This window comes from Acomys minous, assembly GCF_964271855.1.
Source record: "Acomys minous genome assembly, chromosome: 10".
NCBI lineage: Eukaryota > Metazoa > Chordata > Mammalia > Rodentia > Muridae > Acomys > Acomys minous.
Window position 1 is genome coordinate 65,811,327 of NC_140491.1, and position 14,304 is coordinate 65,825,630.

At 52.6% G+C, this 14,304-nt stretch overlaps 1 long non-coding RNA gene across 1 annotated transcript in view; it reads left to right on the plus strand.

Moving 5' to 3' along the window:
- Nucleotides 1–14,304, plus strand: part of LOC311607809 — a 307,121-nt gene that overhangs the window by 92,272 nt on the left and 200,545 nt on the right. The gene's annotated exons all lie outside the window — the stretch shown is intronic.

Consider the following 14,304-nt stretch of genomic DNA (forward strand, 5'->3'; position numbering starts at 1 on the left):
TCTGTCATTATCAGTCCATAAATGCAGGCAGGGTTGCCTAATTGTGGTTTTCTACATCCTTGCCCTCCCTCCTCACACTCCTGCATATATGTGCAAGTATTCACACTCATGCATGCACACACACAAACACATACACACAACCTTACCAGTACAGGTGTCTTAGAGAACCACTCTCCATGAAGAAAACAGAAAGGAACATGGCACGGATGCGATTCTAAGGCACCGACTTGGGTGGAGGGTGCATGCTGGCACCAGACAGAGGCCGGGCTGCACACTGCCCTGTCTTGGTGAGACCCAGGCTGCGATCTGTTCAGTGAGACTTGCAAGGCCTCACTCAGAGACCCTCCTAAGGAGTATTTGGGCCAACCCTTTGGCAAGTGGAAAACTCAAAGGCTGTCCTAGGATGCTTCTTGAGGGTCTCCAGGAACAGGGTGGGGACAGCAGGGGTCCAATGCAGAGGACTTGGGTAGGCTGGCCTGGCCTGCTGTTGGCCATTTCCTCTTTGCTAATCACAATGCCCAGCATTGGAGTGAGCCTCTGGCACTTAACGTCTCCTCCATCAATAGCCACTCCCTATTTCCTCATATTAGAAAACTAAGTCTGCATGCAGACAGAGATTTGCCCTGTTGTACAGATGGGTGCATCTGTCTCTTTACCAAAGCATTGGCACTACTGTGGGGTCATAGGGCAATGGGTAGCAAAGAAAAACTCAGCTGTCAGATCACTCACTCCCAGGCTTCATGGGAACACCAGTTGCCAGGAGCAGAGCCCAGTGCCCACCACCTCCCCACTCAGCCACCTGATGGTGGGTGAATGTGTCTGTCACCCCTACACATGTTGATGTTAACCCCACAGGAGTCAGAAAGACCCTCCTGGTCCTCAGCTCTTCCAGAGACCTATTATGTACCTGGCATAACAGAGGGGCTCAGTACAATCAACCCATTAGTAGAATGCACATGCCACCAATGTGAGGACTAGAGCTACAAATGAGATGGGCACCCACAAGGACTGTGTTTTCCTGCACATGTGTCTGGCGCCTGCTCTGCGTCACCTGCTTGCTTGAGGGCCGTGACCAAGTGAGGTCAGCGCTACCTGCATACAAACACTACCGTACAGCGGCAGTCACTCTGGTAACAGACAATTGTGAGTACCCCAGGATGCCCTGAATTGTTCACACCCAGCAGGACGTGCTAGGCTGCTGTGAGATTTCCCCACTCATAACAGAATGGCCAATAGAAAGCTGCAGGGTGAGTCATCTCTGGAATATTGTGGGACCCCAGCTGATGACAAGAAACTGAAACTGTGAAAAGTGAAACCTATGATAAGGAGGGCAAACGGAGGATGGATGGCCACTGGGTACCACAAAAGTAGAAGATAGATGCAGCTTCCCACTGAGAAGACTAAAATTCAGCAGGAGTTCCTGCTTGGCTTCCAGAACCTTCCATTCTTCATTACGGGTTAATTAGACATTTCTAGAGCTGTAGGAGACGCCCTTTGTGTGCTGAGATTGAAGGGAGCGAGGAGCAGTGGCTTGTTCTCCTTGAGGCACAAGATACTGAGGTTCTGACAGTGTGTTAGTCCGTTACGCATACCTTGTGCATAACTGTCTAAAGGACACTATTTTGTGTATTACATGTGTCCGTGTACATTGCAATCATGTGTAAAAAGTGAGATCTGCACATGGATGATGTAACCAACTACCCAAGTGTCATGCCAACGAGAACACCAAATAAACCTTGAACAGTGGGAAAAAAAAAGATACTGAGGTTCTGCCTCTTCCCCTCTCCTGGAAGCTCTGCCACTGCACCAGGGGCTGCTGGGGGCGGGGTCAGAGGGGGAGGTGCTTGCCGTACCACATCCTTAGCTCCTTTCTATTTAGCTTGAGACCGGGTCTGAGTGGTTCAGGTTGGCTTTGAACTCACATATAAGCCAGGCTGACCTCAAACTTGCAAATGCTTCGGCCTTAACCTCCTAAGAAGCCAGGGCCACCAGACAAGGCTGCACTCCTTGTGTTCATCTTCTTTCCCTTTGGGAACACAGAACAGTTGGCCAAGGCAAAGAAAGCACAGGAGCCCGACCGCCACTCCCAAGTTTCTTGCCTTTGGCTCTAGCTTCAAATGGCCCAAAGACCCTGGTCAAAGAAGGCAGGAGAAAGCCAGCTTCCAGCCCAGAGCCACCCCGCTCAGCTCTCTCTCTCTCTCACCAGGCATCAGCAGCAGGAGCGAGAAGCAATTTGGTATGTGTGAATTATTCAGAGCAGGCAAAATGGAATGAGGAACCAAGGCGGCGTGTGCAGACACCGAGAGACAGCAAACAGATCCCAACTGGAGCAAGCGCGTAAGGTTGATCCTAGAAACAAATTAGCTGTGAGTTACAGGAATCGTTATTTGATTAGATGCAACCGGTTGTTTCGAAAAACAATACTCATAAGCTGGGCTTCTCCATGCGGCTTTACTGTACCCCGCACTGTGGGCTTTCCTGCCACAGCTGCTGATGTCTACTTCCACCCCCACCCCCGCCCCAAACCTGAAGGGGTCCCATGGCTCCAGGAGAACTGAGCCCCACCCCGACCCCAAATATTCACACAATGAACGGTATGGAGCCTGAGTCCAAAGAAGTGGCAACGAAAGTGGTGGTAAGAGAGGAAGGAGTCAGAAACAGCCAAAGACAGGGAGAGGAAAGGCAGCCCCGGTCAGCCTGGGGATGCTGTGCCTGGGACCCACGGGATGGAAAGTGTATGCAGAGGGTGGGCGCTTCAAGCGTGAGTGCAGGTCAATGCCAGATGAGGAGCAGGGAGGAGGGGAACACGTCCAGGAGCACTGGGCTGCTCTCAGGCAGCAGTTCATAAGGACCAGGCAGTCACCAAAGACACCAGAGTTAGAGCTAAGCTAATAAGTCCAGGGTAAGCCATGGGGATCAATAGGAGGGCAGGAAGTGAGAGGTGGGTGGGGTCAAAGTGACAACGAAGCTCAAACACAGGCCACCTGAGTAGCCAAGATCATACAAGAAGGAACCCCAAAACTTGACATGAGACCCAAAGGCTTTGAAGGAGGGCAAAGGAGAGGGTTTGAAGAGGACTTGGAGGAGCCTTGAGAGGCTTGGGCCACAGTGGAACCTCATCACTCACAAGTGAGGAAGACACAGGCTCGGGGAAGCAACCTCAGGGGAGCTGGGGCTCAGCAGTGGGGAGGCTCTGACAACTTGGAGAGAGGAGGATTCCCTCCCCCCCCAAAAAATAGGGAACTAGGGAGGCCAGATCTGGGGGTCAGGAAGGGACCGGACATGGCAGGAATGGCAGTGTTGGTTTGAGGAGCTCCACAGCAAGATATAGAAGGACCACGAGCTCAGGGACAGAGCAATTTCAGGGGGACAAAGCTGTCCGGTCCCATGGTTGACTTCAAGGCTGTAAGCCAAGTCACAGAGAGCTGGCTCTCTGTGCTGCGTGTGGTGCAGCAGCCCTATCCTGGCTTCCATAGTCCTGAAAGGGAAGGGTAGGAGGCACTGCCTTGGACAGAGAGCAGGTATCAAAGCCTAAATCACATCGCTGATGGCCAAATTGTAAGCCGAAGCCACTCCTCTTGAAGTATGTGGTCTACCAGGAAAAAAAAATGGGGAGACAGAAGCAGACCCAGCCAGGCCTGGACCCCCTCCTTGCTTCATGCTACCCACTGAGCTCTCCATGGCCAGGATTAGCTCAGTGCTTCAGAGCCCAAATCGGGGTTGCATCTTCAACACACTCGTCCGCCCCAACTCCCTCAGGGCTCAGAGTCTAGCCAGGCCACACTGTGCGCCCAATGCCACACAGACCCTGTGAAGAAGGAATTTGACTGTGTCTCAGACGTGTCTACACAATGCACATACCCAGCTGACACCTTCCAGTGGGCTCACACAAAACCACCATCGGGACACACAGCGACCAGAGGTCAAGAGAGATACAGACTGCAGAAAGCTGTGAGCTCCCGGGACAGGAGCAGACTGGACAGACAGCTGAGTCTTGGAAAGCTTCCTGCACGGTGTACTATCTATGCCTCGACCCGTGTCAATGTCAGCCCCATCCCCGAGTTCCAAAATGAGGCTAGAGGTGCCCTGGCTGCTCAACTTTCCAACATCACACACCAAGGACAGGTGTTGGGGGTCGGTCTGGTGCTCTATGTATTCAGATGCTAAAAATCTAGTCCCCAAGATCTGGCTGCTGTCCAGACACGTACATTCTCATATACACTCAACTATGCTGTGTAAACTTTGTTCCCCAATTATCTCTGGTTGGTTAATTAAAAAAGCTAGGCAGCCTATAGCTGGGCAGAAGAAAGGTAGGCAGAGCTTCAGTTGCCCGCCTTGGGGGTCTCAGGTAGGGACCACGAGGAGAGAGAAAAAGGAAAAGTTGCCATAAGGCAATATGGACCATGAGCACATGGCCATGAGAGCTGACCTGATGGAGCAGACACAGCTCAGACAGGAACAATATGGCAGGTTGGGAGATAGCAAAATAGCTTAGAAGGTTGTTATCTGCCCAGCTCTAATGCTTTAAAGCTTGTTATAAATCTAATAAGTCCCTGTGTCTTTTATTTGGGAACTAAACGGTCACAAGTGGAATAGAAATCCCTAATGGATAAATAAAAGCTAAAGGGGGCATAGCAACCCCCCAAAATAATTCCACTCAGATAGGACATACGTGGGGGCAGGTCTTCACCCCAATGTAAAAAAGGGGGATTGCCATAGGAATGGATGTCCCCTCACTGCTGGCATGCAAACAGAGACCCAGGCCTTTCAGTGGGGTGTTGGGGAAATTTGTAAGTTGCTCTAAAGGACAGGATTGGGTGCCCTTCCGCTACCCCACAAACCACAAAACAGTATGTGAATCTGTGGGGCTTGCAGCCTCTGCCCACTGTTTCATTAACAAGTTATCTGCAAGACTGCCACTTACCCTGGGAGCAGCACTGACAGAGTTGGTCATTTCTCCAGCATCTCCAGGAGTGTGCGCTCCGCCCTGCACCATCTGTGCACTGAGCCAGATCGGTTTGTTTGTTTATTTGTTCGTTTTCAATAAATCAGCATCAACGCCAAGAACCCTCGGGCTACCCCGCCCACGGTTGGAGCACGCCCCCTGCAACGACATTTCAGCTTCCTGCTCAAAGTCAGCAGAATGCGATTTTATTGATTTGAGACGCTGGGCTTGTCGATTTTCTGCACAGGAAAGGCATGCATTTTCCTGTCTCTTTCTTAAACAAGTCGTAAAATGGATTGTGCATATAAAAGGCCAACATAAAACACTGGCCACCTCGAGCTGCGTGGAATTCGCTGACTTTATAAATCAGAGCGATGGCTTCAGAGAAGCCACCTTCTCTCTTCCTGGATATAAAAACGCTTGACTTCAAAATGGAGCGGGAAATGGCCTAACTGTCCCCAGGCTGCCGGGGGTGGGGACAAACAGGAGAAGTGATGGGGTTTCCTAAGAAGTGAAAGCCAGAGAGGATAGCACCATGTCACCCCAGGCCTCAGGGTTTGGGGCACACATTCACCCCTCAGGGCAATGCAGGGCTCCCTCTAACTTCAGAAGAGTCCCCCCAGCCTCTGGAGTCTGCCATCCCAAGGGGCCACCTGTGAGGTGCTGAGATTCACTTCCTGTTTGAGAAGGAGCCCGCCCACCCCCATTTTGTAGCCCCACGGTATGAGTGGCTGGCAGGCTGCAGTTTTCTTATTCTTGACAGTCAGTGTCAGAGGCTAATGACCCAGGGAGTGACTCCGCTCTGATGTTCTTGGCACCCCTTTGTTCTGCTCCCCGTGATGAGCAGGGACCCAGCCTTTCCTCCTGGATCTCCTAGGAAAGCATGGCTCCTCACACATCAAACTGACCACAGCAGATCAGCGGATCATGTGGCCCCAGACTGACTCAGGGAGGCTGAGAGGTATGGTTTCCTGGAAGCAGGGACTGATGAAGACTCAAACATACCATCCTTGGTTTAAAACACAAAAACATTGGCCCTGCATGGTGGCGCAGGCCTTTCATCTCAGCACTTGAGAGGCAGAGGCAGGTGGATCTCTATGAGTTCAAGGCCAGCCTGGTCTACAGAGAGAGTCCAGGACAGCCAAGGCTACACAGAGAAAGCATGTCTTGAAAAAAACCAAAACAACAACAAAAAGAAGAAAAAAACTTCACCTCTCTGTACGTCTTAGACTATACCAGGAAATACTAGTTTGGGCTAAAGAGAGGCCAGCATCAAGGCCTTGTGACCTCTGTCAGGTGACTCACCCTCTCTGAGCTACAGTCTCCGGTATCCAGATGGAGAGGCTCCCTGGAGGGTTTGCAGGGCTGCTAGGAGTGGATGTATATGGCACCAGCCCCACCAGGGAGTTTGCAGTGTTTATTCACAACATGTGATCTTCAGCAGGCCCTCTCTTAATCCCGTCATGGATGGACCTCGACTGGGTGAGCCTACATCAACTACTGCAGCAGCAGTAGCCTGGTATCTGTCCAGAGTGAAGACTGTGCTCCACAACGTGAGCCAGTGTGTGTGTGTGTGTGTGTGTGTGTGTGTGCTCGTACGCACCAGGGTGGGGCAGCTCCATCATCAGCTCACAGACTTCCAGGGAACACTCTTTCACCCAGAGGTGCTAGACTCTGAGTGGGCTGAGGGCCGAGGGCAGCTGCTGGCCCTCCAAGCGGGCCAGGGGCTGCGTCATTTCTGAATCAAGCCTGTCCTTCAGGCCGGAGCCACTTAAAGGGAGGATGTGGGTGCGGCTTCTGGTGAGAAAGCCAGCACTGTGGAGCAACCCTGACCTCTGAAGGGGCCCAGGCTGGTGTGTCCTCCATCACTGCCTCAGTAGCCCATTGAGGAGCATCTGGCCATGTCATTTGGTTGCTAATGACAGGAGGAGAGGCAGCGGGCAGTTGTCTATGTTAACATGTCATTTATTTTACATCGCTAATTATGCTTCGCAGCCGGCGATGATAGCGCCACACGCCAGCCTCCTGGTGCAGGTGCACGGAAATAAAGCCCCCGAGCCTCAGCCAGGTGAGCAGCATCCAAGGCCCTCGGTGCAGCTCTTTGACCCGAAGCATGGCTGAGATGATGCACAAGGCAAAATCCTGGACCTGAGGTGAATCACACATGGACCCTGATCTTCAGAGTTCATAGTCCAGTCAAAGAGCCAGCTCGTTGTGACGGCGCGTGTGAAACTTGGCAGTTTCACCATGCATGAGGTAAATGAACTCTAGGATGAGGCAGGAGGGACAGTCAGAGGCTGGACTGGAACAGCAACATTCAAAAGAAACCATGCTGTTGCCTTGGAACCTATGAGCAGGGACCCTTCCGTGTCAAGGAGCCCTGGCTGATGTGATTCACTGACAGCTTTGGAATGGTGATGACCCAGGAGTTGTCTGGGATACTGATGCCAAGAAGGAAGGAAGGGAGGAGGAGGCTTCTGTGCTGACCTTCAGGACAGAGGGACTGAACAGGGGCGGGGCAGGATGGCCCTGAGTTAGACTAGAGGCAGGGATGGCTCCTGACTAAAAGTGAATCTGCTGCTCCACCTTGGCCTTCAGAATGAGGCGTCCCTCATGGGACTATAGGGAGTCTGTCAACTGCAGCCGAGCTGAGGTCCCAGCACCTGCACCCCGACCCCACCCCAGCCTGAGAGAACAAGGCTGGGGGAGAAAAGTGGGCTGTGTCCAGAGATAAGGGAGCGCACACGCACACACAAGCACACTCAGACACCTGCAGTGGGCTCTTCCCAAAGAGCAACTTGGTCTCCACAGAGCCATTTCTCCTCCAGGTGAAGGGAAAGTGTGTGCACTTGCTGCCAAGGGCCTCCGAGAGAATGGTCTGGCCCTTCAACAACCTGATGCCTGGTCACTCTAAACACCACCTGCTGTTGTGGTGCACTTTGCTTCCCTGCTGAATTCTGGAGCTCAGCAAAGCACAGCTGGGGGGTGCAAGCAGGGTTCCTTAGGGCCCTTCTGGGCAGCACTCGTTGTGCCTACCACATCCTCAAGGCGTGGGACAGCCCGGGCCTGGCAAAGGCAAGGAAGTGGTGAAAAAGCCACAGGGGAAGGGAAGAGATGAGGGAAGTATGTGGGAGTCAAGGCCATCTGAGATGTGGGGTGACCATAAGGCCCCAGCTGCTCTTTGCTAAAGCTCCTGAGTGGAAAGACGGACAGTTGCCCTTGACACACAGCTGAGAACAGCTCCACAGGGCCTTTCTTGCCCAAGGGGAATCCATAGGAAGATGGTGACCTTGGTTTTTTGTTTTTTGTTGCTTCCTGCTGGAAGTAGAAAGAGGGACAGGTGAGGGAGGGGTCTCGGGCCATCTATGACAGGCCCCATGGGAGCCAAGTAGAGCATCCCGCATGTGACCGCGGCAAGGCTCTGGCTACCTTCAAATCCTTTCCTAACCTCATGATCTAATTTCCCCAAGGATTGAGCTACGAGACACCTGGGGTGGGGGCAAGCGACAAATATAGATGGTGCAATAGTGCTGAGTCACGCTTCCCCTGTTTGGGAAACAGAGAGCTAATTAAGTTACCAAGAAGAGGAGGCCTCTGCAGGAGGCAGCAGTGGAAAAACACTCCCAGAGCTCACAGAGATCGTGAGTCAGAGGAGCCTGTGGACAGAACCTGATCCTCAGAGCTATCTCGGGGGGCCTAGAGACCACACGGCACCCCCTCACAGTCCTGGGGACCAGTAGGGTCCCTGCAGCCACAGAAGAAATGACAAGGAATGGCCATCTGTTGCCCCACCAGTTTGGTAGCTTCTCCCCTCAGGCCTCTGATCACTTTCCCAGACTCTAATCTTGAAAGAAATGGGTTCAAGGCTGCAGGGCAGGCAGGCAAGGGAAGCCAAGGTCTGAGCCCCTTCTGAGCAGGCTATAGCGTTTGGATTTGAACACCTTGCCTCTTCGGGGGGCCAAGGTCTTCAGGGTGGGCAGAAGGGTGGACTAGGCCCATCTCAGCCCTCAAGGAGCCCAGACCTGGTGTGTATGAGTCACACTCCCACAGGAAACACAGTTGGAGGCAGCACGGCAGGCTATCTCAGCTTGGGTACCAGGCAGTTTCCTCTGTCCTCTTGCCAGTACAGGGCCCCTGGAGGCTCAGAGGGTGACGAATCCTTCCAGACCCCTTCTTGGCACAAGTGTATAGGAGGCTTGACTCCTATAGACTTCCCTCATGCCTCCCCATCTTCTGTGGCTCCCCTGAGGATGACGTACCTCATGTAGAAGCATGAGAGGAAGGCCTGAGGTACCATGGACTCTCTGTGGCTGGATGCTGCCCCACCACAGCCAGCCTCATACAAAACGGTCCTCGCTGAGGGTTCCTGCCGTTGCCTCGGAGGGCCTGCAGGGGCACCCTAACTTTTAATGTGAGGATGTGAGGGTCTGAGCCAGACCTGGGGTCTGGCAGTAAGATGGCCCCTTCTCATGATGCTTCTGCTGACTGTCATTTCAGGGACAGGGACAGGGACAGGCTAGACTGGAATGCTGGACCTCCTGTGCACTAGGCTACAGGTGTGAACCATCCAACCATTCTTGACAGGGCTGTTTCACCTTCCCTTCTGGGTGGATTCGTTCTTGGACTTGTGTGAACATAGCACTCTGAAGCAAAGCCTAGCATGAGGATGGTTGTTCAAGGAAGAGAGGGGTGTTAGAGAGAACACAGGTGACAGGCCCGTCCCCATCTGCCCACCACCCTGCTTCCCTCTCTCCCAGCTGCCCCCCCCCCATCTCCCATCCCAGCCACAGCCAGCCCTAAATGCCAGGGCTTTGCTCAGGCCTCCTTTCCAGACAGCCAGCTCTCGGATGCCATGCTACATTGACAGAGACTCTCTCCGTGAAAGAGTACTCTGTGTGCTGCCCAAGAGCATGGTCTGGCATCTCAGCTCCCAGGCTTGGAGCTTGCAGTGCCCGTTCTGTGGCCAGGAAAGCAGCTGGCGCTCCAGCCACAACATGCCAGTTCCAAGCATCAAAACACAGCCGAGGTCAAAAGTGGGGGATGGGTACAAGCTACTGACTGGCTGGGGTTGGGGTGTGGTTCCCAAGGGCAAGTACGATGCCCATAGTTATCTCCTAGTTAATACAGATACCTGCCTACCCATTAGTGCAAGGGACACTTAGAAATGGCATCTGCATGCTAATGGCCAATCCACCAGAACTCAGGAGTTCTGTGCCTGAGGATGAGGAGGGATGGATGGCTGCCTCTGTCCTTCGCTCTCAGGTGTTTCACCTTTAACCTTCTGGGCTCCCCTGCATGGAAGGCCCAGAAAAGTCCTCTGCGTATCCCTAGCTCCACCCCATCCCAGACTCCAGTAAACTGTAGTGTCCCACCTTCCAGTTTTCTGGGCTCCTCAAAGTGATGGGAATGTGGCCCACCTCCTCTTGTATGGAGGCTGGGCTACGTCTGTGCATCTCAGGCCTCAGAAATGCTTCAAAATACATTTGTTCCATCTCAGGGTATGGTGAATAACAGGGTCCTTGCTATTGTGGGCCTTAGGCATACACAGAGACCTTGATGGACCGCCTGGCCCTCACCATGGCAAGGCCCATAGGCCTTACTCATCACGTGTCACAATGACACAGAAAGTCAGGCTTACAGGAGGACTTACAGGAGGGACTTCCATGACTGTGTGTGCAGCCGTTTCATCTCTCATCACAGACCGCGGCTGACTTTGGAATGCAGAGATAAATTGGCACCCTGAGGTGACAAACCGTCCTTCCACAGCCTTCTCGCCCCCCCTCCCTGCAACCCCCACCCTCCTCTGACCGGTGGCTCATTACGGCGACACACTGCTCAGAAAGTGGCCAAGAGGAAGAGTTCACAGCAGCAGGCCAGCGTGCACTTGGATGTCATCATCATTATTTTACAGAAGTTCAAAACTGTGGAGGAGGCAAGCGTGTGACCCATTTCTGCAGAAGATGGGCATGCTGGCACTGTTGCCATGGCAACCAGACGCTGCGCCATCTCTCTGGCCCAGGTGCAGCCTCACAGAGGATCTTGTGTCCAGTGTCTCTCCAAACTTAGGTACTCTGAGAGCCACTGCTGCCCCTTCCCCACTGCATAAATAAGGGTGTGGAGACTCAAGGATTGGAGGGACCACTGGAGCGAGCGTTCAGGGCAGCATCCCCACCGGGTGCTCCCAGTTGGAGCCTATGTTCTCATTTTCAACAAGTAGTCCTTGGGAAAAAAATGTGAGCAGTAAAAAAATAAATTAATTAATTAATTAAAATTTTTAAAAAGCAGCTGAAGCAAAAAGAAATCAACTCGAGTCTGTAGAAAAGAGAATTTAATTAGGAAAGAGGTTTGCGCAGGCATTAGCTTGCTGGGGGGTCTAGGGATGAAGAGGAGGTTACTGGGGACCAGAGGCCAGCACCTTAGGGCACTGGTGTCCAGTAGGTGTATAAGCAGCCTGGCCAATCTGCCTTGTGGCCCAGAACCAAATCGGATATGTACAGGGTAACTGCTCCTCAGTGCTCAGGGAAACAGAGCCTGGATGTAATGAGAATTTTGGAATTTTGGTTTCTTTAAACAAAACACAGAAATATTATAAGCATATGTTTTCATTTTAATCCCAGGTGTGGGGAGTTAGGGCTGCCTCTCAGCAGCTGACTATGATTTGCCTCATGCTCTGGCAGGAGCAGGATTTTGTCAGCTGCAGATAGTTTCTGCAGATGTGTGGCTTTTGGAATTCTGGGGACTTTTCAGAGGGCATATAAATGCTAGGGCCCCCCGAGAGACAGTGGAGGTTGTTGGTTATTGTTGTCTGCAGTTTGTTAAGTAGTCATGTGCGAAGAAGAAACAACAGCAAACAGAAATTATTAGATACTCTGATGGTGAAGATCAAATTTGCCCCAGGGAGCTTGATGTTCCTCATCAATTGGAAGCAGTCTAAGGATAATGTCGCCCCCTTTCCGGTCCCTGGCTTTATTCAGGGATCTTTTCCTCTCTATCCTTCTCTCTCTCTCTCTCTCTCTCTCTCTCTCTCTCTCTCTCTCTTTCCATATGTAGTGTTAGGAGATTGAAATGGAAAAAGGAAAGAGGTGGAAGAAAGAAGAATGCATCAAGTAGTAACCATGGGTTACACACCTGGGAGAGGAATTGTAGTGGAAAGGACCAATGAGGAACGGGCGCATCACTGCAACCGGGGTGCTTTCCTGACCCTTTCCAGCAGTGGCAGGCTGCAGGTAGTGCATAGAGGGTACAACTGCATGTTGTACCCTCTCAGGGTCCCAGACATTTGTGCCCCTGTTCATTCATTCAACATGGGACACCAGCCCTTAAGGTAGTCCTTGGGCCTCAAGCCTGACTATGTCTGAACAGAGACCAATACCTGACCCCTATAAGAGCTGTGAAGTGGACTCTGTGAGGACTGGAGCAGCATCCCAGGCCACTGGCCTCCTCTGGTGAGGAAGTACTCTGGGGAACATTCAATAGGGTCAACGTCCGGGACATTAAGATTTCCAAGAGAGCCGGGCGGTGGTGGCGCACGCCTTTAATCCCAGCACTTGGGAGGCAGAGCCAGGCGGATAGCTGTGAGTTCGAGGCCAGCCTGGTCTACAAAGTGAGTCCAGGACAGCCAAGGCTACACAGAGAAACCCTGTCTTGAAAAAACAAACAAACAAACAAACAAACAAAAAAGAATTCCAAGAGAGCTTGCTGCAACTCCAAGAAATGGTCTCCTACAGAGCCTAGCTGATACCCACTGGATCCAATGAAACATGAGTAGCAACTCCAGTAAAGGGGCGGGCCTGAGGTCCCTGCCCACAGCTGGCCCCAAGTCCCACAGAGATAAGGGCTATAGCCCTGGGCAGCAGGATATGCAGGCTGTGCCAGTTCCCCTGCCTAGCAGAAATGCCCCTGAGATCACGGAGCACTTGACTTGGAAATTATGTCTAGAAGGTGTCCCAAGGTCTCTGTCCTTGTGACAGCGTGAGCCACGTGAACAACTTGCTAGGTTTATCCCTTTCTGCCTTTCCAATCTCTGCCCTGTGAGGATGCAACGTTCACTCGAAAGACGGGGCCTGAGGCCCATCCTGGAAAGCAGAGAGCGGCCCCTCCCAGACATAAGGCCTGCTGCTGCTTTGCACGGGGTCTTCCAGTCTTCAGAACTGGCAGAGGACCAGTCTCTGCTCTTCACAAGCAGCCCGACCCCGGGGATTCTGCAGAGCCGGGAAGACAGGCCAGGCCATAGTCTACCCGGGAAGGTGAGTGCTCCCAAGAGGAAAGGTGTGGGTCTGCAGCAGGTCCCAGGCTGCTGCAGACTCATGATGGGGCCTCGGGGCCATATCCCTTCCCTTGCTGGACTTCAGTGTCACTGTGTGTATTTAGAGTGAGGGTTGGATGAGAGGGCTTCTGGTGTGCGTGGCTCACGTCCTGGCTGTGACAGGACAGGACACCATCAGCTGCACCCCAGTCAGCGCTGGGGTGAGTGTCCCCAGAGGCAATGAGTGGATAAGTGAGGGTGGGTCGGGGGTAAGGATGGAAAGTGAACACAGAGAACACTTAGAACGCTTCCCAAAGTGCTGGTCAGGCTGGGAGGTGCCCGGGTCCTTGGATGGCCACCCGTCAGCACATGTGGCACAAACAGCGTGAAGACAGGGCAGACCCTCCAGAAAGCAGGGGCCACACGGTGCCCAGCTCTCACAGGAGAGAACAATAGAAGTTTCCATGGTTCAGGCACCTAGCACCGAGCAAAGGGTGGCACCCCAGTCCTAGGGTGAAGGGTGCCATTTACCCCACACCCACTTTAAAACACTTCAAGGAAGCCTTCAAGCTGGTGTAATGGCTCTTTGGATAAAGGCGCTTGCTGCCAAGCCTGTCGTTCTAGCTCTATCCCTGGGACCCAAATGTAGAAGAGGATAACTGACTCCTGAAAGGTGTCATCTGACCGCCACACATGTACACTGTGGCCCGCGCGCGCGCGCACACACACACACACACACACACACACACACACACACTATGCATAACAGAATAGAATGCAAACAAAATTAGTAAAGAGTCCAAAGTGATCTCATATACCTTGATTGAGACGCGGTAGACGTGACTGTTTACACCAGGTAACAAAGCAGAACAAGAACGGGAGACGTAGCCGGGTGGTGGAGACGTAGCCGGGTGGTGGTGGTGGCGCACGCCTTTAATCCCAGCACTCGGGAGGCAGAGGCAGGTGGATCGCTGGGAGTTCAAGGCCAGCCTGGTCTACAAAGTGAGTCCAGGACAGCCAAGGCTACACAGAGAAATCCTGTCTCGAAAAAACAAAAAACAAACAAACAGACAGACAAAAAACAAACAACAACAACAAAAAAAAAACCTCAAAA